This window comes from Balaenoptera ricei, unplaced genomic scaffold (genome assembly GCF_028023285.1).
Source record: "Balaenoptera ricei isolate mBalRic1 unplaced genomic scaffold, mBalRic1.hap2 scaffold_354, whole genome shotgun sequence".
Taxonomy (NCBI): Eukaryota; Metazoa; Chordata; class Mammalia; order Artiodactyla; family Balaenopteridae; genus Balaenoptera; species Balaenoptera ricei.
This window is the reverse complement of record NW_026777562.1, coordinates 153,970-173,605: the sequence shown is the minus strand read 5'-3', so window position 1 is coordinate 173,605 and position 19,636 is coordinate 153,970. Positions and strand designations below refer to the sequence as shown.

Below are 19,636 nucleotides of genomic sequence, written 5' to 3'. Positions count from 1 at the left end.
CACATGGCAACGGTGAGCTGACGTTGAATGGCTGATGAGCCCTTTAGAGGGACACCCTCTCTGCAGCATCATGTAGACCTACCCAAACTGCTTCAAACATTTACTTGCCGCCTTTGAGGTTCTTGAGTTTTGTCTCCTACTCTAAATTCTAGAAGGCATTCATTCCTTTTCTAGTCAAAGTGAGATGGTAAGTTTAATCAGGTTCAAAGAAATTTTCTCTTCTGGTATCCTGTGCAGTCATTTGTTAGAAAATATCACTGATAGTCCCTCTTCCTCATCTCATCAAGAACAACCTGGTGTGGTAGTGTGGCAAGAACCCCCTCTCCCCACCACAACAAAAGGGGTGCCTCAGATCAGCCCTGGTTGAACTGGGGATTGACGGATCCCCCCGATGTCTCAGGTTGGCCTCACACTCGTCAGAGAGGTTCAGATTACTCTCAGAATTGGCAAAACTTCAAAGCATCCTCAAATGGGGTACCACTTCTGCAGAATCAAAATCAACCCAGGGTCCTGAGGCAGCTCTGTCTCCTGTACAACTGTGTTATTCAGGAGTGGTCTCACTTAGTCAGAGAGCTCTAACCACCCAGCCCCTCACATACTGCTCTCTGTACACTTAAGAGTTTAATGGGGTGTGTTTATCTGGGGTGGGGAGGTAGAGGGTAGATGATGGAGTAGGTAACCAAACGAGTACCCTTGGAATTAATTACCAGGCATGCGGGTCTAGAGGGAACACGTACACATGTGCTAGTGGTTGTTTGGGCTTTCCATCTGTGCAGAGGTCTGTTGAAGCATCAAGGGAACATCATGGGGCGCAAGCACTTTTCACCTCTCAAGGAAATTGTATTAAAGGTTAATGATCTCAAGAGCAATTTCCCCTGTGTTGCCTGTACCCCCATCATTCTGTGACTCTCTCTCTCACTCCACTGAGCTTGTTTCTTGAATTCTATTTTTCTCACGAGACTGAGAGCCCCAGGACTGCAGGGATGGCACTGGCTTGTTCACCGCGGTGCCCTTGCATCTGGCACAGGACCCATAACCTGAAAAGGGTGCTTGAGAAAACATTCCAGAATTTGAAACCCGGATGTCATTCTGGCTCCTTGCTATCTACCTTCCTAGGCAGTGGCCGTCCTATGGCAACACATCTGCAGAACACTTTCACATATTTAATCCTTGTATGAAATTTCCCCATGTCATCTGTTTCAAGCAGCACTCAAATGGTTTTAAAGATAAATAAGATAAAAAGTTTAAAAAATACATGGTGCCTTTTTACAACAAAATAGGTTGTTTCACAGAGACCTGTAAGTTAAGAAAGAAAAATCTATATCATTACTGATACCCCTTCGCATGTGTCTGAAATGTGTTCCTAAAGAGATTACTTATGTGAAGCACATTCCAAATAAGGCATTCTGTTTTCTCCAGAAAGCAATTCTGACTTCTTCTGAATGTGGCAGTGTCTCCAGGGTAGGGTGGGGATATCAGAAGCAGTGGCAGAGTGATGCTGAAGCAGAGGCAGAGGAGGGAGGGGGCAGAGTTGGGAAGAGCTGAGCAGGGACCTGGAGGCTCTCCTGCAGAGGAGGAGGAGAGGGTGGGGGAGGGAAACTGCTCGCTCCCCTGCCTCTGCTATCATCACCCTTTCCTCCTCCCTCTGCCACCACCTGGAAGAACGGGCTGCTTGAAACCCAGAAACACTGCAATAAATGATAGCCATTTCCCTGGGTGGACCCTCAAAAGCCTTTTGTCACTGATAAGGTAGCAAATCCTTGTGGATGATCCCATGTTTTTTTAAACACAGACAAATAGAACCGCATATATGTGTTCATGTGCCCATCAGAAAAGACCTTGAAGAATACACATCAAAATATTAACAGTGATTCCCCCTGGGGAATGGGAAGGAGAGCGGAAGAGATCAGGAGATAGTACTTTCTGCTTTATACATGTCTCTGTTATTTGGAGTTTTTCCAATGAGCGTGTATTTTTTTATATTAGGAAAACACAGAAAGCTGTCTGGCGTAATGAAAATATGACACAATGATTTGCTTTATTGTTCTCTGCGTGGATTCCAGAAAAGATTTTTGACATAAGAATTTTAGGACATAGTAGCAGATATTCAAAAGGAATTATTTTCTAATCTCTACTATTTGTTTGATAAATTCTTACCAACAACAGTCTGGATTTCCTTCATTATTGCTTCTTCAACCTGGGGGTGCTTTGCAATGAGAAGCAGCATGAAGAACACAGAGACGGACATGGTGTCCGGTGCTGCGATCAGCATTTCCAGTACGCACTGGTTCACATTCTCTCTTGTCAGGTCACCACGTTTCTGAACAATTGAAAGTGGGGAGAAACTTTGGCAACATGAATGAACGGTTCAGAACAGGAGGGGAGGTGGCACTCAAGGATTAATAACCTCAACAAAATGAAATCATAGAAACTATGTGTCTCTGGGACGGATGATGGACATTTGCATTAACAATCTTCAGCTCAAAGCTGAAGAACTTAACCAAATACCTATGTGTTTAGTGTCTTTAGACTCCCCAGTTTTCATATTTTTATTGTGCAGAAACACAGAAGTTTCAGTCTTAAAGGTCAATCTTACCTGATGTCTAATTGGGGGCTATTGGATTAGGCATTATAGAAATACTGGAGCATATAGTCAAAAGCAGAAACATGCAACAATTAACAGGAGAGAATTTTTAGACACTGATACACAAACAGTCATACACATATCTTGTATGGGAATTATGGGTAGTTCAGGTCTGTACCTCAGCCAAAATCAACTCAGTGGCAAAATCCATAGAGTCTTCCAGTTTCTCTGCTATGAAAATCCTGCGTCTTTTTTTTTCTACCAGAATTTCCATTTCATCTTTCAACTCCTTGCTGGAAAAAGCAGTGAAAATATTATCTACTTGTACACAGGTATGACATCTAGATAAATGGATTTGTTTGCCATGTTTAAAAATAAAATGATCTGCTTTAGTGGAAGCCATTAGTGCTCATGAATAACTGAATTTATACTTAATTCTTCACAGATATCCTTAAATTACATACACATTATATCATGTTAAGGAACCAGAGTTAGCCCAGTTATCTCGGCAGTGGTAGCAAAATCAAGGCTGTAACTGTAGTTAAGGGTTGAAAACTGGTACCAAATGGCTAAATCCAATTATGTTTTCTGCTATTTGATTGGGCCAGCACAGTGCTTAAATTAAACGTCAAAAACCAAAGCCAGTGAATGCCTTTAGTGGGAGCATGCACTCTCCAGTCTGCCATGGGCACCTGCATTTCCTGTGTCTTATATTCACCCAGCCTACTTTTATCTTCATAGTCCCTAAGACTATTGAGTTTGAGGTTCCTCTTCTACATAGGAAGTATTCTTCCTGATATTTATCTCATACCTTGCAGTTTCTGCCTCATAGTAAGACTAAGTAAATATTTGTTGAACGAATGACTGGCTGCATCAATATGCATATGCATTTTGACAGTGTGGAGGAGGGAAAAGCACCTTGGATAAAGGGTCAGGTTCTGGTCCAGGTTGTTGTCGTTCCACATAACCTAGTTTAAGTCTCTGAGTCTTATGTCTCTTTTAAAGTGAAGGGATCAGGCTAGATGAACAATAAGGCCACCTTGAGATCTCAATTCTGTTATCTTTGACTTTGTCTTTAAGTGTATGCATTCACGTATAATTGTATTGTTCCCGCCAATCTCAGGGAACAGTATTCTGTATTATGTTAAATGTACAATAAATCTTCCTTTCAAATTCTTGTTGACACAGTTGCCTACACACTTAAATACTCTGTTGACCTAAATAGTCTCTGTGTTTACTGTAGTTCAGCAGGAAAGTAAGGGAGGATTCTTTAAGATTCCTCCTATTTTTTTTTTTTTTAATAAATTTATTTATTTATTTATTTTTGGGAGTGTTGGGTCTTCGTTTCTGTGCGAGGGCTTTCTCCAGTTCTGGCGAGCGGGGGCCACTCTTCATCGCGGTGTGCGGGCCTCTCACTGTCGTGGCCTCTCCCATTGCGGAGCACAGGCTCCAGACGCACAGGCTCAGTAGTCGTGGCTCACGGGCCTAGCCGCTCTGCGGCATGTGGGATCTTCCCAGACCAGGGCTCGAACCCGTGTCCCCTGCATTGGCAGTCAGATTCTTAACCACTGCGCCACCAGGGAAGCCCGATTCCTCCTATTTTTAAAAGTTTTTTTGGGCATCTCAAGGAAGATGTTTAAACATTCTGAGAGATATTCTTCAGGGTAGTATTTTCATTGTGTCCTTCTAAATAAGGATGCCTACTGTTGTGTATCTCTGTGAGTATGCTTATAGGCACACACACACACCATTCCAAATATACAGCAGGGATATATTCACATTCATTCATTCATCTACCCATTCATTTGTTCTGCAAATATTTGTTGAGTATCTCCTACACTTATTCAGTGGGGGGCTAGAATGCTCATAGCATTCCTACCTGAGCAGTGGCCCCCAAATGGTCTGGGATGTATTGAAATGCCCCTAGACTTTGACTTCATAGAGAATTTCTTGATAGAGCTGCATCCATTTCTAAGCATCTACTTCCTCCCTGGGCCAGATTCAGGGGCCTGTGAATATCCACTGTGTCCTCCTATTCAGGTTAAAAGTTGCTTCTGCTTAAATGTATGTATTTGAATATGTATGCCATTAAAAACTAGGAGAACTGAGATCAAGGGCAGTTTCTAGGAAATAGGAAGTCTCTGACTTACAAACTTGTGTTACAAGAATGCCTCTGTGAGTCTGTTGTTTGGAACTCTGAATGTACTTTATACCAAAATAATGGTGGCAAGGTTACTAGTCCAGGCCACAAACACCTATTTAATGTATTCTGGGGCTGAAAAGCCTTACACTTGACAAAATAAAAAGTAGAAAATAATACTGCTCTAATATTGGGAATTCAAAGAGGCATAAATATACAATTGAATAAATAGGGAAGGAAGCTGATGTCACATAATCCTTTCAATAAATATTTTTAAAAAGTATTGGTATGATAGAGAAAGACAAATAGTCTATGATCTCACTTATATGTGGAATCTTATAAAAACAATAACAAAAACAAAAGCAAAAATCTCAACCTCATTGTTACAGGGAACAGATTGGTGGTTACCATGGGGGTTGGGGGTTGGGATGGATGTGAAATGGGTGAAGGGGGTCAAAGGTACAAACTTCCTTCCAGTTATATGCTCAGTAAGTCATGGGGATGTAATGTACAGCATGGTGACTACAGTTAATAATACTGTGTTGCATATTTAAACGTTGCCAAGACAGTAGATCTTAAAAGTTCTCATCACAAGGAAAAAATTTTGTAACTATGTATGGTGAAAGATGTTAACTAGAGTTAATGTGATGATCATTTCTCAATATATTCAAATATTGAATCATTATGCTGTACACCTGAAACTACCATAATGTTATATGTCAATTATGCCTCAGTGAAGAAAGAATTGACGTTATTGCAGGGGCATTGTGGAAGGAGATTAAAAGCTTTCTCTAGGTCTTTACCGTAGTAGGAGATAGAAGATATAAACTAGTTCACTAACCATTGGCAAATATTATGTAGAGATGGAATGTTGCTGAGCTAAATTTAAAGAAATCAAAGAGAAACTGTTATACAGTTAAAGTGTTATACATAAATTTATATGGGCCTTCTGACCATAACAAAGTTAAACTAACCTCCAAGAACTATACAGTGAGACTCTTCAGACTACCACCAAACCTGACCACAGTGAAGGGATGAATCCTTTATCTTATTGGTTCAGATCACAATAAGCTAAGTGAAATGTATTCAATATAAAGAACCAAGTGTCCAAATCATCTACCTGATACTCACCAACCACTTGAGAATATATAAAGCAAAATCAAGTTGACGTCCTCCCTGGAGACTAATATTACTGAATTTCAAAATACACAAACAGGATAAAGTTGGGCCTTTAAACAAGTTTGGGAAATTTTAGAAATGAAGAATTTAAGATAGTCGGGTACATCTGGAGAAGATATGAACTGTGGGATGGGGAAAGCTACCATATTTATTGCCTATTATATGTCATGCTCTTTGCTAATTGCACTACATATAGGATCTCATTAACCTATATCCCCACCCCAGAAGGTGGGTTATATTTTACTTTAAATAATTTCCCAAGGCCATATGGTTACTAAGTGGGAGAGACAGGATGCAAACCAGGTCTGTCTACCTCTAGATCCCTTGGACTTTACACTGGTGTTTAGAGGTGGCATGTATAGTGGCTGGCTACTTACACTCTAAAAACCCATTGATTATCCAATAGGCCATTAGACATTTGTCCAGTCTTCTGCTAGACTAGTCTGAGACCAAAGCAAAGCCACTCAATGACAATTTTAGGGTCCCCAAAGATACATAACTAAATAAACAACACATCTCATGAACGTTCATCATGAAAAAATTCTTTTGCAACTACTGTCAGTTCCTACAAGTTGAATTAAGTTAAATTCATTCAGAAGCAGCACAACAGTATGATTTCATGTTTCCATTTTTCTAGACATGTAGAGAGAATTTTGACAAATAATAATGATAGATTCAGCCAACCTTTCTCTTCAACTCAAAATACACTGCAGTGTCACAGTTCCAGAGATGGAGTTCTCAGCCTCCTAGGGGAAAACTGCCCTGGGCCAAAGGCTTCCTTTCCTCTGTGGTCTGGCCACATGCTGCCAAATTGCTATAAGAAGTGTTTCATCAGCAACTTAATCAACAGCTCCCTGTGGTTCTGGAGAGGAGAAAGCTTGCCGAAGAGGCCAGCAATAGCTAAGACACAACACAAATCAATCTCACCGATAAATATTCCAAAATGTGTTACTTACACAGACTTTTCATACTTTCTGCATAGCCAAGAAATCTTAAAGAAGATGTCTGGTTTGAGAAGGAGAGCTTGCCATGCATCAAAATAACCCTGGATTTAACCACGATGGCTCTTTCTGGAAAAACAGAAAAAGATCAGAGCAGATGAGCAAAAATGTGAGCCCAAGAACTGTACACTGATCAGAGAAAATCCCCTGGAGACTCTCCTACCATCTGGGACTCTAAGCAGGGCAAGGTTCCACCTTCACTGGGTGTTTCAGCCACATGAATGCCACCAAACAAATCAAGACCAATTTATTCTGCTTGTCTTCTAAATTGGCCAAGTTAGTTAGAGATTTGCCAGTTTTCAAGTCTGCTAGAGACACAGCCTAGAATGTCACATCCTTCTCCTTGGCTGAGCCTCCAACTCCCTCCTATTTTCCTGACCATGGGAAATAAGAAGGGTACTAGTAATTATGGCCATTATGTCCTCAATTCTGGTACCTGGAAAGGCAAAAAGCCTCACCACTCTGCTATTTATATTTCAGTCCAGAGTGTAGAATTCTTCTTGAAATCTTCAGTACCTTGTCCTGAGTCTCGTGCACAGTCAGCTCTTAATGGATGTTCTTGAACTAAATTGAATACTAGAGAAAAGAAAACCCCTGCTTTTTTCAAATTATAAACAAGGGAAGGGAAGAGGCATTTATTTTCAACTGCTAAATACCAGGATCAGGGTAAGGTGCTTTACAAAAGAGATTTCATTTAATCCTTACAGTCTTGCTAGGGGAGTGAGAATGTCATCATTGTGCAGCTGTAGAAGCTGCAGGTCACAGAAATGAAGAAGCTTGCCCAACACCGTAGAGCCAGTGTGGCAGGAAGTCCCTAGGCTGGAGCTCAGTTCTGTCTGACCTCAGGGCCATGTCCTTTCCTCTTTGGTGCACTGGGTCCCTCAGGCCAAATGAGAGTTTAACAAGGACCCAGTGAGCAGAGGGAAATACACATAAGTCTGTATGGGTTATGCAGGTTCTTAGACTGCAGTCTGCATCCATAAGTTAACAGAGAGCTGTACAATTCCCTTTGCTTGATCCCTCCTAAGAATCAAGGCCAGTGGGGAACCAAGGAGCAGGGACTTCTAAAATAGGTACCTGTCATACCTTAGGAGAGATGTGCGTGGAACAGGCAAACAGGACTTTCAGAGTCCCTGTGTGAAAGGGGATGAGGCAAGAGGCTGTGACTAATGTCCTCAGAGTGAATGGGGCTCCCATCCTAATGTCAATCAGCTGGGGTTCCTATGACTCTGGTAAGGAATCATTAAAGAGCTGGGGAGATGAGGCGGGGAGAGTGGAGCAGAGAAAGGGAGGGCTTATTGCTTGTCTGCTTGTCCAAATGTGGTCAATCAGGGAGCAGGTGTGATAGCTCAGCTGGTTTGTGCAAGTGTGAAGATCGTGCCTTGTTCTTATGCCTGTGATGTTCTTCCCTCAGATCTGCACATGGCTCATGGTCACACTTCATTTGGGGCTATTTTCAGATGTCCTCTCCACAGAGGCCTTCCTGACCACGCTTTCTCTCCACAAGAGCTTCGGCCTCCCTCTGACTTCCCCCTTCACTCTTTAGACTTTTGCCCTGCTTTGTTTTTTCTTCAAGGCACTTATTATTGCCTAAAATATTACTAGATAGTTACTTGTTTACCATACATATCTCTACTGGGATGTAAACTCTTTGAAGGCAAGGACTTTGTCTTGTCCACTGCTCTGTCCCCAGAACCTTAGCCTGGCATAAAATAGGCAATCAGTTAAGCATTAGTCGAAAACAACCCAATCAAAAAGTGGGCAGAAGACCTAAATAGACATTTCTCCAAAGAAGACATACAGATGGCCAATAGGCACATGAAATGATGCTCATCATTGCTAATTATTAGAGAAATGCAAATCAAAGCAACAGTGAGGTACCACCTCACATCAGTCAGAATGGACATCATTAAAAAGTCTACAGGGACTTCCCTGGTGGTCCAGTGGTTAGGACTCTGTTCTTCCACTGTAGGGGGCATGGGTTTGATCTCTGGTTGGGGAAATAAGATCCTGCATGCTGTGCGGCGTGGCCCAAAAAAAAAAAATTCTACAAATAATAAATGCTGGAGAGGGTGTGGAGAAAAGGGAACCCTCTTACACTGTTGGTGGAAATGTAAATTGGTGGAGGCACTATGAAAAACAGTATGGAGATTCCTCACAAAACTAAAAAAAGAGTGGCCATATGATCCAGCAGTCCCACTCCTGGGCATATACCCAAACAAAACTATCAATGTAATTCAAAAAGATACATCCACCCCTATGTTCATAGCAGCACTATTCACAATAGCTAAGACGTAGAAACAACCTAAATGTCCATCGACATAGGAATAAAGAAGATGTGGTATATATACACAATAGAATATCACTCACCCATTAAAAATAATGAACTAATGCCATTTGCAGCAACATGAATGGACCTAGAGATTATCATATTAAACTAAGTAAGTCAGAAAGAGAAAGGCAAATACCATATGATATCACTTATATGTGGAATCTATAATATGACACAATTGAACATATCAATGAAACAAAAACAGACTCACAGACATAGAGAACAGACTTGTGGTTGTCAAGGGGGATGGCAGTGCGGGAGAGAAGGATTGGGAGTTTGGGATTAGCAGGTGCAGATAATTATTTATAGGATGTATAAACAACAAGGTTCTACTGTATAGCACAGTGAACTATATTCAATATCCTGTGATAAACCATAATGGAAAAGAATATGAAAAAGAATATATATATGTATGACTGAATCACTTTGCTGTACAGCAGAAATTAACACAACATTGTAAATCAACCACACTTCAGTACAATTAAAAAATAAATATTAGTTGAATGAATGTATGAATCAATGAACACTGCTTGAAATCAAGTCAGGAGAAATTACATTAAGCTGACAGCAGCAGAATGGAATGAATCCACATGATTAATGTTTGTTCTTTTGTTGGCGGTAGAGTTGCATGTATGTGTTTAATATTTGTTTCTGTAATATAGTGAGGAAAGCAGTTTCTTGAGTGAGACATCTTGCCAGGATTGTTATAAATGCTAAGTGACAAAGTTTATGTGAAGCAACTTTTTATACTGCTTGGCACATAGTAGACACTAAATTAATGTTAGTTATCATCATTTCCAGCAGCAGCAGTACCCTTATCATCATATAGATAGAGTCAAAGTTTTCATATTTATTGGCTTTGTGAGAGAGGTGTGTATGTGTATTCATATATATATATAGTATGTATATGTGTGTATGTGTGTATATATATATGTATATATGTACATATTTATACATTGTGGCAAAAAGAATGGTTGGAAATGGTTAAATACATAGGTTTGGTGGTAGGATATATTTATGAATAAATCAAATGATCACATCTGTTAAGTTTCAGCTGTGGGTAGAATCTTATTTCCTAGTGCAATGAGGAGAGATACAAAAGAAATAGAAGATGGCGCCTGCTATGGATATTTATGATCGTATAAGTGAACAAGGCAGACATACCAGGAACAATTTTTAGGAATACTTAGAAAAGTTTAAAGAAGAGCAGTGTACAAAAGAGCATATCTTTACTTGAGTCTGTTATCCTTCTCATGCCCTGTTTAATAAAGGGCTGAATGTCAAGTCACAAGAATGAAAATTTCAGTACCGTCCAAGGGGATCCCCAGGAAGAGCTTGTTAGAGGTGTCCAGCATGATGCGCCGCATGAGGGTCAACACGTCCACATAGCCCAACTCGTTGCGGACCTCCTCCAGCCTGTCCAGATGCTTGGTGATGGAATCAGCACAGACGGTCACCATGCGCACCAGGCCGGGGCCAGACAAAGCTGAAGGGTACACGTCAGAGTGAGCCGCCTCCAACTCCAGGGCACACAAACTATCAGGCAATTTTGGCGTTTTGTGTTTGAAGCTTAATTGTCCACATTTTTATTATGGGTGGAGATTTTCATATTCTTCTTTATACTTTTTCTGTATTCTCTTAATTTTCTCCATAGCAGGTTATCACATTTATGGTTAAAAATGAATGATTGAATAAATAAATAAATAAGTATTTTTAAAACAAACTATTCAAAATTAAATTTTTCTTCATATGATGACATATTTGTGAGACAGCAAATGAAACATTACTTGTGGTCATAAATCACAAATCAATGATTTTCCATATTTATTATATACATTTTCCTCTAAAGAAGGTTTGAATTTGGCCAGGGTGATGTATTATGTTTCAGTGGGTGGCAGAATATTGCTATAGAACTATTCAAATTGGATCTTACCTTTTAGATCTAAGGTGCTTCCTGTTTAATTGTAGTTCATATGTGTAAAATGCTAGGCTCCTAAATTACCAAATGTACCCTTCTCTTAATTTCGGTTTCTTTTCAAACAAATCCAGATTTATTGTACTTAGTTAATGTCATAACAGCAAAACAAATCTTTGTTGTTTGAGCAGTCTTCCTCACAGGACTGGGAACTGTTTTAGGGCAGTGACAACCTATTAACATTGTACTTCAAGTCCATAGTACATGGTGGCCCTTGATTTATATTTGTCAAATTGAGGAATGAATGAATGAGTGAATGAAATGAATGAAACCAGATAGACTGAACTGCCTCTGATTTCTCCCTTTGCTTGGCTCCTAACCCTCTGAGCAGCTAGTGGTCCTGAAGGTAGGTGGTCTAACCTGAGAGTTTAACTCTTAAAAATTCTTTCTCTCCTTGTTCTAAGTTTCTTTAAGATTTCTTTAGTAGTAATCACTTTTTTTTTTTTTTTTGGCCACCCCTTGTGGCATGCAGGACCCTAGTTCCCTGACCAAGGATCAAACCCACGCCCCCTTCACTGAAAGCGTGGAGTCTTAACCACTGGACCGCCAGGGAAGTCCCTTTTATGTCTTTTTTATTCAGACTTGCTGTTAAAGGCAGAGTCCTCAGACAAAACAAATCAGCTGTGCTGCAGAAGCCCCTGAAGGCACACTTTGCAAATAAGAAAGGAGACCTGGTGAGTGGTCCTAGACTATAAGCATTTCCACCCATATATAAAAAAGAAGTTTGGGTTGGCAGCATACTTTCTTACTTTAGGAGGGACTTGGAGATATGAAAGGCCAGGATGCTGTTTCCTGGGTGACTGTCACATCCACAAGTAGGACAAATGATTCCTTAATGACTCAGTACTTTGCATGGAAGGGTCGGCTTTATCACTCCCAGGCTGATGTATGATTTGCCTCTATGTTCAAGAGCTTGAAGCCACATTTCAAACATATAAACAGAATGTAATATCACTGAAAGGGTCACAGGCCGAGGAATGTGGGCAGCCTCTGGAAGCTGGAAAAGTCAAGGAAACACTTTCTCCCTAGAGCCTCCAGAAAGAAACACAGCCTTATCAGTGCCTTGATTTTAGCCCTGTGAGGCCTATGTCAGACTTTTGACCCATCAAATTGTAAGGTAGTGAACGTGTGGTTTGAAACCACTAAGTCTGTGTCAATTTGTTAAGCAGCAATAGGAAACTAAGGTAGTGGAATCTGTGCTAGAGTTGTGCTGAGTCTTGGTGATGGGCAGCTCTGTGGAGGGGGATCACCACTAGACTGGGACAGGCATAGTTTTTCCCTGTCTCGGCAGCTACACAGGAGGCATCTAGGTTCACTACAGAGGCTGGCTGGAGGGAAGAATATCCATGGTCCCTGGTCAGACCTACAACCCATCTAGCACCAGAGTCCATCAATGATAAGGTTTCTAGTACATGACCATCTTCTCTGATGTTAATGTCAAAGGTTGGTCATGTTTATTTCCCAAAGGCTTCCATTCCATCGGCATATAGTAAAGAGGGAAATCACTAGATAGGGAGGTTTGGGATCTGGTCTCTGCTCATTGATTCCTCGCTGTGTTGCCTGGGGGGAAATCAGAAGCGCTCTAAAAATGTATTTACTTAAGTATAAAACTCAGAGGCTAGACAAGATACAGCCCTTCTCAGTTCTAAAATTCTCTAATTTGCAAATTTCTTTCTGTTAAAACATCTGGGATGTCAGTCAGTGATTCAGCAAACATGTTGGCATTGTTAAATCAACTATATGGCTGATACACTAAATTCTTAACTGAAGTGACCTTAAGTATATAGGGTGCCAATTCCCCTTCACATTCGTGAAATTGTTTGTGTGTTAACAAGAAAAACAGAGTTTGTGGTGGTTAAATATGTAGGATCTGGGGTTGTATCCTATGCTACCATTTACTAATGGTGGAAACTTGGGCAAGGTACTTAACCTCATTATGCCTCAGTTATCTCATTTGTAAAATATAAGTGATAAAGAGTATTTACCACATGGGGTTGCTGTGGGATTAAAGTAACAAGTACTTAAAACACTGCCTACTACATAGTACATGTATAATGAATGTTAGCTCTTACTATTTCAAAACTGTGAAGCAGCAGAAGTTAAAAATGATTTCAAGAAGGCATATTCATAGACAAAAGAGCAGAATGTAGCCAGACATCTGAATACCTTTCATAAAGTAAGTTCTAACAGCTTTCCAGAGGACTGGATTATTGTTAAATATGATGCCTTTCTCATGCATGCCAATGCACTGCAACCCAAGTTTGCTGCCGAATCGGGATGTGTAGTGATTGTGCTTCATTACGTGGAACACACTTGAGGACCTGCAGAGAAAGCAAACCTTGGGGTTACTTGTTGAGGGTCAGGAGGACTCAGTGTGACGAGTTTGCTTACCAGGTGGCTCTCATACCAAATGCCTGTTGATCTAAATGCAATGCATAATTTCTAGTATTCAGATTAAATAAGCACTTGTGTTAGCACAAGAACCTCCTTCTCCAGTTGAAACATTTCTACCTGCTAGCTCTCTGTTTGAGCATCCCTAAAGATCGAACACACACACACAGAGTTATTCGTTATTTCCCCGTACCTAACTCCAAGTCACTAAAATACGACCCTCTAACGTTGTCAGAGCTGCAAGGCTGTAAGAAACTGAACCCTCCACAACACCATATTCCTGAGAGCCTCCAGCCCTCAAGCAGCCCCACTCCAGACAGTGCTCCCCATGTAGAAGTGAGCCTCATAATCAGAAGTTGCTGGAATAACTGAAGTCTTACCTCTTTAGTTTGGAAGCAACAGTTCTGCCTTGTACCACCCATCCCCCAGAGGCTCTAATCAGGCCTGGTCCCTCCAGGGGGGTATCATTCTAGGACTGAAGGACATCTCCTGGGCACCTCTGGCCCTGGGCTTGGCTGGCTGGGCTGGGCTGGAAGGCTGTCTGTGGTGGTGACAGCAGCTGTCCTGGGGCTCTGCATCCATCATGGTTCATCAAGGTCTCCAGGGTCACAGAGTTCTCCCAGGACATAGGACACGCTGAGCCATTAGATAGCCCTTGCTGTGGCAACCCTGGGACCTTGCCAGGAACCCAGGCTTCCTTGAACTTCCTGGTTCCTCTTCCACTGCTCTGCCCTCTATTCCCACCCCCAGGCCCGGCTGTTAAGGCCTGAGCTGGGCCTTCAGAGCAACTAGGAAGGAGCAGGCAGCCCCTCCCCACCCATCTCCTCCTCTAGGACTTGCTTTCTGCCCCAAATCCCAGTCTAATTGGGGCACGATAAGGCAATGAGCATTATAACATGTTGTAAAATCCTAAATGAAGACGTCATGGGACCTCCGTGTGTGAGGAGAATATTGTCTTCTTAGGACAGTGGTACAGAATTCTTCTGCAGAGACTCACTTTGTTGAGAAGATGTTTTATTTATTTATTTATTTATTTATTTATTTGGTTGGTTGGTTGGCTGCACCAGGTATTACTTGTGGCAGGCGGTCTCCTTAGTGCGGCATGTGGGCTCCTTACTTGTGGCATGCACGTGGGATCTACTTCCCTGACCAGGGATCGAAGCCAGGCCCCCTGCATTGGGGGCATGGAGTCTTAACCACTGCACCACCAAGGAAGTCCCGAGAAGATGCTTTATTAAGATTGCTTATAAATTAGGCTATGGCATTGGAAGGATAAATGGATCATTTAAATAATTTGATGATTGAGAGGATAAAGGATAAATGGATAGTTATTCTCTTCAAGATAAAAGGTGGGGTGGGTTTATTAGATGGTGGATGCAAGCAGCACAAGGAAGGCTTGAGAGGAAACAGCTGAGATGAACCCATGTTTATGACGATCTGGGGAGGAGAGGGACTCCTCATTCACTGCTCAGTGAAAGAGGGACTTTAGAAGAAAAGAATGTCTGTTGGGAACTCATGAAGTTAAGAATCAGGTGTGGGAGGTATAAACTAATTTTCATCTACCAAGAGAAAAATTAAATTCTGCAGGTGACTGCATTTCCTGTGCAACGGGGCTGCGGTTGGAAAAGGTTCATGCAGGGCTTAGACAGAAGCAGGCTACCTGGGTGAGGGCTAAGTGGTGTCTGTGACCATGATGAGCATGGCTCAGGAAGCTGGAAGTCCAAAATGTCCTCGTTAATAAGCTATGTGGTTGACCCTCCTTATGGTGAGTGAGATGGAGGGGGTATGAACACAGACGGGATGGAGTTTATCAGAGCATAGGAATATATAAGCAGGACATGTGGTGTTTGTATGTCCATTGTTTTCATAAGTGCCAGTGTTTGTATTATAGGCGAAGACTGAACACCAAACACCCCTTGGAGAAATCAAATGAGATTATCTAAAGGTACAGAGGAAAGTCAGTTCAGTGAGGATACACGGCAGACAGACCAGGGCAGAAGGAGGTGCAGACAGCCACCCCAAAATCCTTACCCACAGGGGCACCTAGATATGGTGAGGGAGGGAGGAGAGAGAAGTCATGTCTCAGCCACCTCCCTCCAAGTTCAGCTTTTTTACCTATGACCCTGGTAATGCCACCTCTGAGGCGTGGGGCCCTCGACTGACTCTGCTGCTGAGTAGACAGTAGGACCCCAGGGTTTGTGCTCAGATACAGACAAGGTCTCATGTATCACCCTCCACCTCCCCGTGCTAGCAAAGCTGTTCCAAGCACATTATCCAGACTCCTCTGTGGGGCAGGACAACAGGCTCTTCAGATTACAGGGTTTATGTCACAGTGTTTATACATGGACCACACGGCCAAGTGCAAATTCCCCTTGGTAATATGTAAGCATGGCAGTTCTGCAACTTCAAAAAATTTCCACTTGAGTAGCTTTAAATTGATAGCCATTTTTCTTGGAGATAATCAGAAAAAGGAAGCGGAGTTTGGGAATTAAAAAGGGGCAGAGTGGAGAGCAGAGAAGGAGTAGAGGTTTTCTGCATTGCAGCTACGGGATACATGAAGAAAGCCAATGCATTAGTCTGTGTTTTGGCCGTGTTTACAGGGCAGGAGCCAGAACGTATATAAAAGTTGCCCATCCTGTGTGCCCTGGTGAGGAGCTGCCAATAGGCAGAGCTAAAGTGATAGAACCATTAACTTCGGGGCTCGAGAGGTAACCTGCTCAGGTCTGCTAGGGAAGTTAAAATAGATCTTCCAGAGCTTTCCCACATGAGGATTACCCATTATCCCATGTCTCCAAGGCCAGAGTGGAGTTCAGAGACACAGATCATAACATCAGAAAGGAACCAAACATTTGGGCAGAGGAATAAAAAGAAAATACGCACATTATTGCAGGAAAGTAAAATATGTTTATGAACATCTTTTTGATACTGCAGATGAGGGAGAATCTGGTGTGCAGGGGATAGAAGATGGAAAGAATTGCACAGTGCTCAACTGCGCAAATTCAAGATGCATAACATTTCTGGTGTTAGCTTTATTTTAGATGTTATCTTTTCTTATTTTGGTGAACTTAATATTGTTGAAGTTTTTAAGTTCAACACGAGTAAACAGGTGTTCACTGCAGCTTTGCTATTTTGTCCCCACTTCTCCACTGAAGTTTTGTTTCTCAACTGCAAATTTTCCTACTATGGGTGTTCTCTGAACACATAACCCTCAAAGATGGGGAGTGGCTACTATAGCCTATGTAACTTTTCTTACACTGGGCTAGGGTGGCCATCTTCTCATTAGTTCCTCTCTCTCTGAGTTGACATTTGGCTCCTAAGAGGATGACTTCATCTCAGTGAGGTTGTTCAGTAAATGTCTGTGAGGACATATTCCCATAGAAGACAGTGGGCCAAAGAGCTCATCTCTGGCTGAGTAGATTAGGCTGTAGGCTAAGTATTTAATCCATCACATTTGTGATGTATTCCAAGAGCTTTAAAAGGAAGCCCCTGAAATAATGGCAATGGAGAGAAGTGAAAACACGATTAGTACCCGAATGAATTATTTACTTGATATTTGTTTCAGGAAGAAAACTCTATTTTTAATCAAAATGCTCTCTACTAAGTCAAATATATTCTTGCATTGATGCAAGATAATATTCATCAAATTATCCTGAGTTTTGGACAAGTTTTTCTCTTGCTAGCAACTGTAAAAACAAAAAACAAAAATCCAGATACTTCTTATGTACATTCCAGGGAATTAATTTGACTGACACACAGATAAATTTTTGTCCTGTGTAGAAACATCATGCTATAGTAAGGACTAAAATTCTTATTAATTAGTAGATTTCAGAACTTTAGCTATTCTTGTCTTCCCCTACTCTATAATCAAAGCAGAAAGTAATTTGTATACTCTTTATTCACAAACTCATATCTGCAAATTTTAAGTGTTTAGACAACAAGCAGAATACTATTTTTCTGGTCTGACCTTCAGAGCTTTTCCGTATATCGTGAAACACATTGGTCTGTCCATATGTTTTGAGGAATTACTGGTCAATTAAAAACTTCAACCCAATTAAATGTTAGTTAATAAAGAGCGAACGTTAAATCAATTGTCCTTTAGGGGGCGCCAACATCTCAGTTATCCTGAGACAGAGGCTCTGACTTGGCAAAGAATGAAGTAGGCAAGACAGAAGTGATACACATAGCAAGCAAACTGTCACCAAGGACGAGCAGTTTAAAATAAGGTCACTTATCAAAAGTAGGCTGGCTTTATCTAACTGGAGTAAATCAGGAAAGTGAAGAAGGGAAGGTTGGTGACGAACTAGGGATGTCAGCCCAGGGCTCCCCTGATATTCAGGAGAACACCAGAGGTCTCCTTCCCACAGTGTGGGCTGGCCTGTAACACCAGGTGAGGGAGATGTTACATTGACTGACTGACTGACTGACTGGCTGGGAGAGTGAGGAGTTCTCACCACTGAGGAGAGACAGAGTGAGTCCCCAAGCTCAGAAGGGACAGTGGGCAGTGTAAGATGCCTGATCCCTGGGGTCATTATTCTTCTTGAAACGTGACTGAAGTCAAAAGACATCCCCAAAGATGGCAAACCTAACGTCTCTTCAAAATGAAAAGTAGCCAGGAAGTAAGTCCTTAGGTGGTAAAGAAAAAGCCACCCTCCCGTTCTGAGTTTAAAGAACTCACACACCTGTGGTCAGGTTCAAGATTGATGAGTACTAGAAATAGGGGGGAGGCAATCAATGGAATATTTGGTACCAAACATTTAAAAACACGTGCCTTGTGTAGACCTGTTCTGTGCCTGTGACTTACACTCCATCAATTCTACCACGTTTTCCCTGTCCTTTGCCCTCTAATATCCTTACCCAGGTTTGATACTGAGGTCACTGCAAGAGAAGAAGAATCTTTGTAACAAAGAGATCTGACTGTAACCACCCTAAGCTGATCAAATTTAGTATCACTAATATGGGACCACCTTCCCTGGTCTCTTGATGTGATGCAATGTGAAGTGCCTAGGACTAACAGGAACGTATTATTACACAACAATTAACCTGAATCGAATAGAGCCTATAGACCTAGTGTTCAGTTTATAAGCAATACCAGGAGTAGAAGAATATGTTCAATGACACCATAATGAGACAATGAGAGAAATTTGGAATGTGGGACATCCTGTAAGACAACTGATGTGGTCTCTTCAGAAGGTCAAGGCCATGGGGAAAAAAGGCGGAGGACTGCTCTTCTAACTTTCCTGTTCATTTGAACTTTTCTTACTAGAAAGTTGGAAAAGTATTTTCTTGTCGATCTTTAGAGTCTCTCCTTTTCATGCATCCTCAACTCCCTTGACCCTCTGCTTACTTTGTCCTAGTTGCCTGGTAAAACCTCAACCCTGGCTGAATCCAGCTCTCAGTTTAGCTTACTCTGTGCTTGCACCTGGCAGCTGAATGGGGCCGGGGAAAAATCCATACATGCACACGGACACACACACACACACACACACACTCACACTGGCAGGTCTCAGTTAAATTTCAAGTGGGCCCTTAGTGCAGCTGGCAGTTCTACTACATTTCCCAAGTCCAGTCACTCTCTTGCTTTCCTGGATGACTGTTATATCCTGTCTCCTCTGTCCCCCAGTGTTGTAGTTCTTCACCTTTAATTTCAGCTACAGACTTTATTTCCTATTTTACTGAGAAAACAGAAGCAACTGGAACCTCTGCAAGTCCAGCCACCAGGATCAGTGCCCATATATTCAACCTTCCCTCCTGTTACTGTGGATGAACTTCCAGGTCCCTTTTCAAGGCCACATCCACTTGTTACCTGGACCCGCTTGTCATCTCACCTGGCACACTCCTCCTGTCTGCTGCATCAACACTTTCCTCTGTAACTCATCATTCCCATCAAAACACACATGTCATAATATCTTATATCTTAACAAATAAAAACTCCTTGGACCAAACATCCCTTTCAGCTCTGTTCCATTTCTCTGCCTCCTTTATGGCAAACTCCTGGAAAGAGTGTCTATACCTGCTGCCTCCAATTCTTCTCTCC

General features: G+C 41.7%; 1 pseudogene; it reads right to left on the bottom strand.

The window, feature by feature from the left end:
• Window positions 1-19,636, bottom strand: part of LOC132358767 (aromatase-like) — a 31,489-nt pseudogene that overhangs the window by 1,937 nt on the left and 9,916 nt on the right.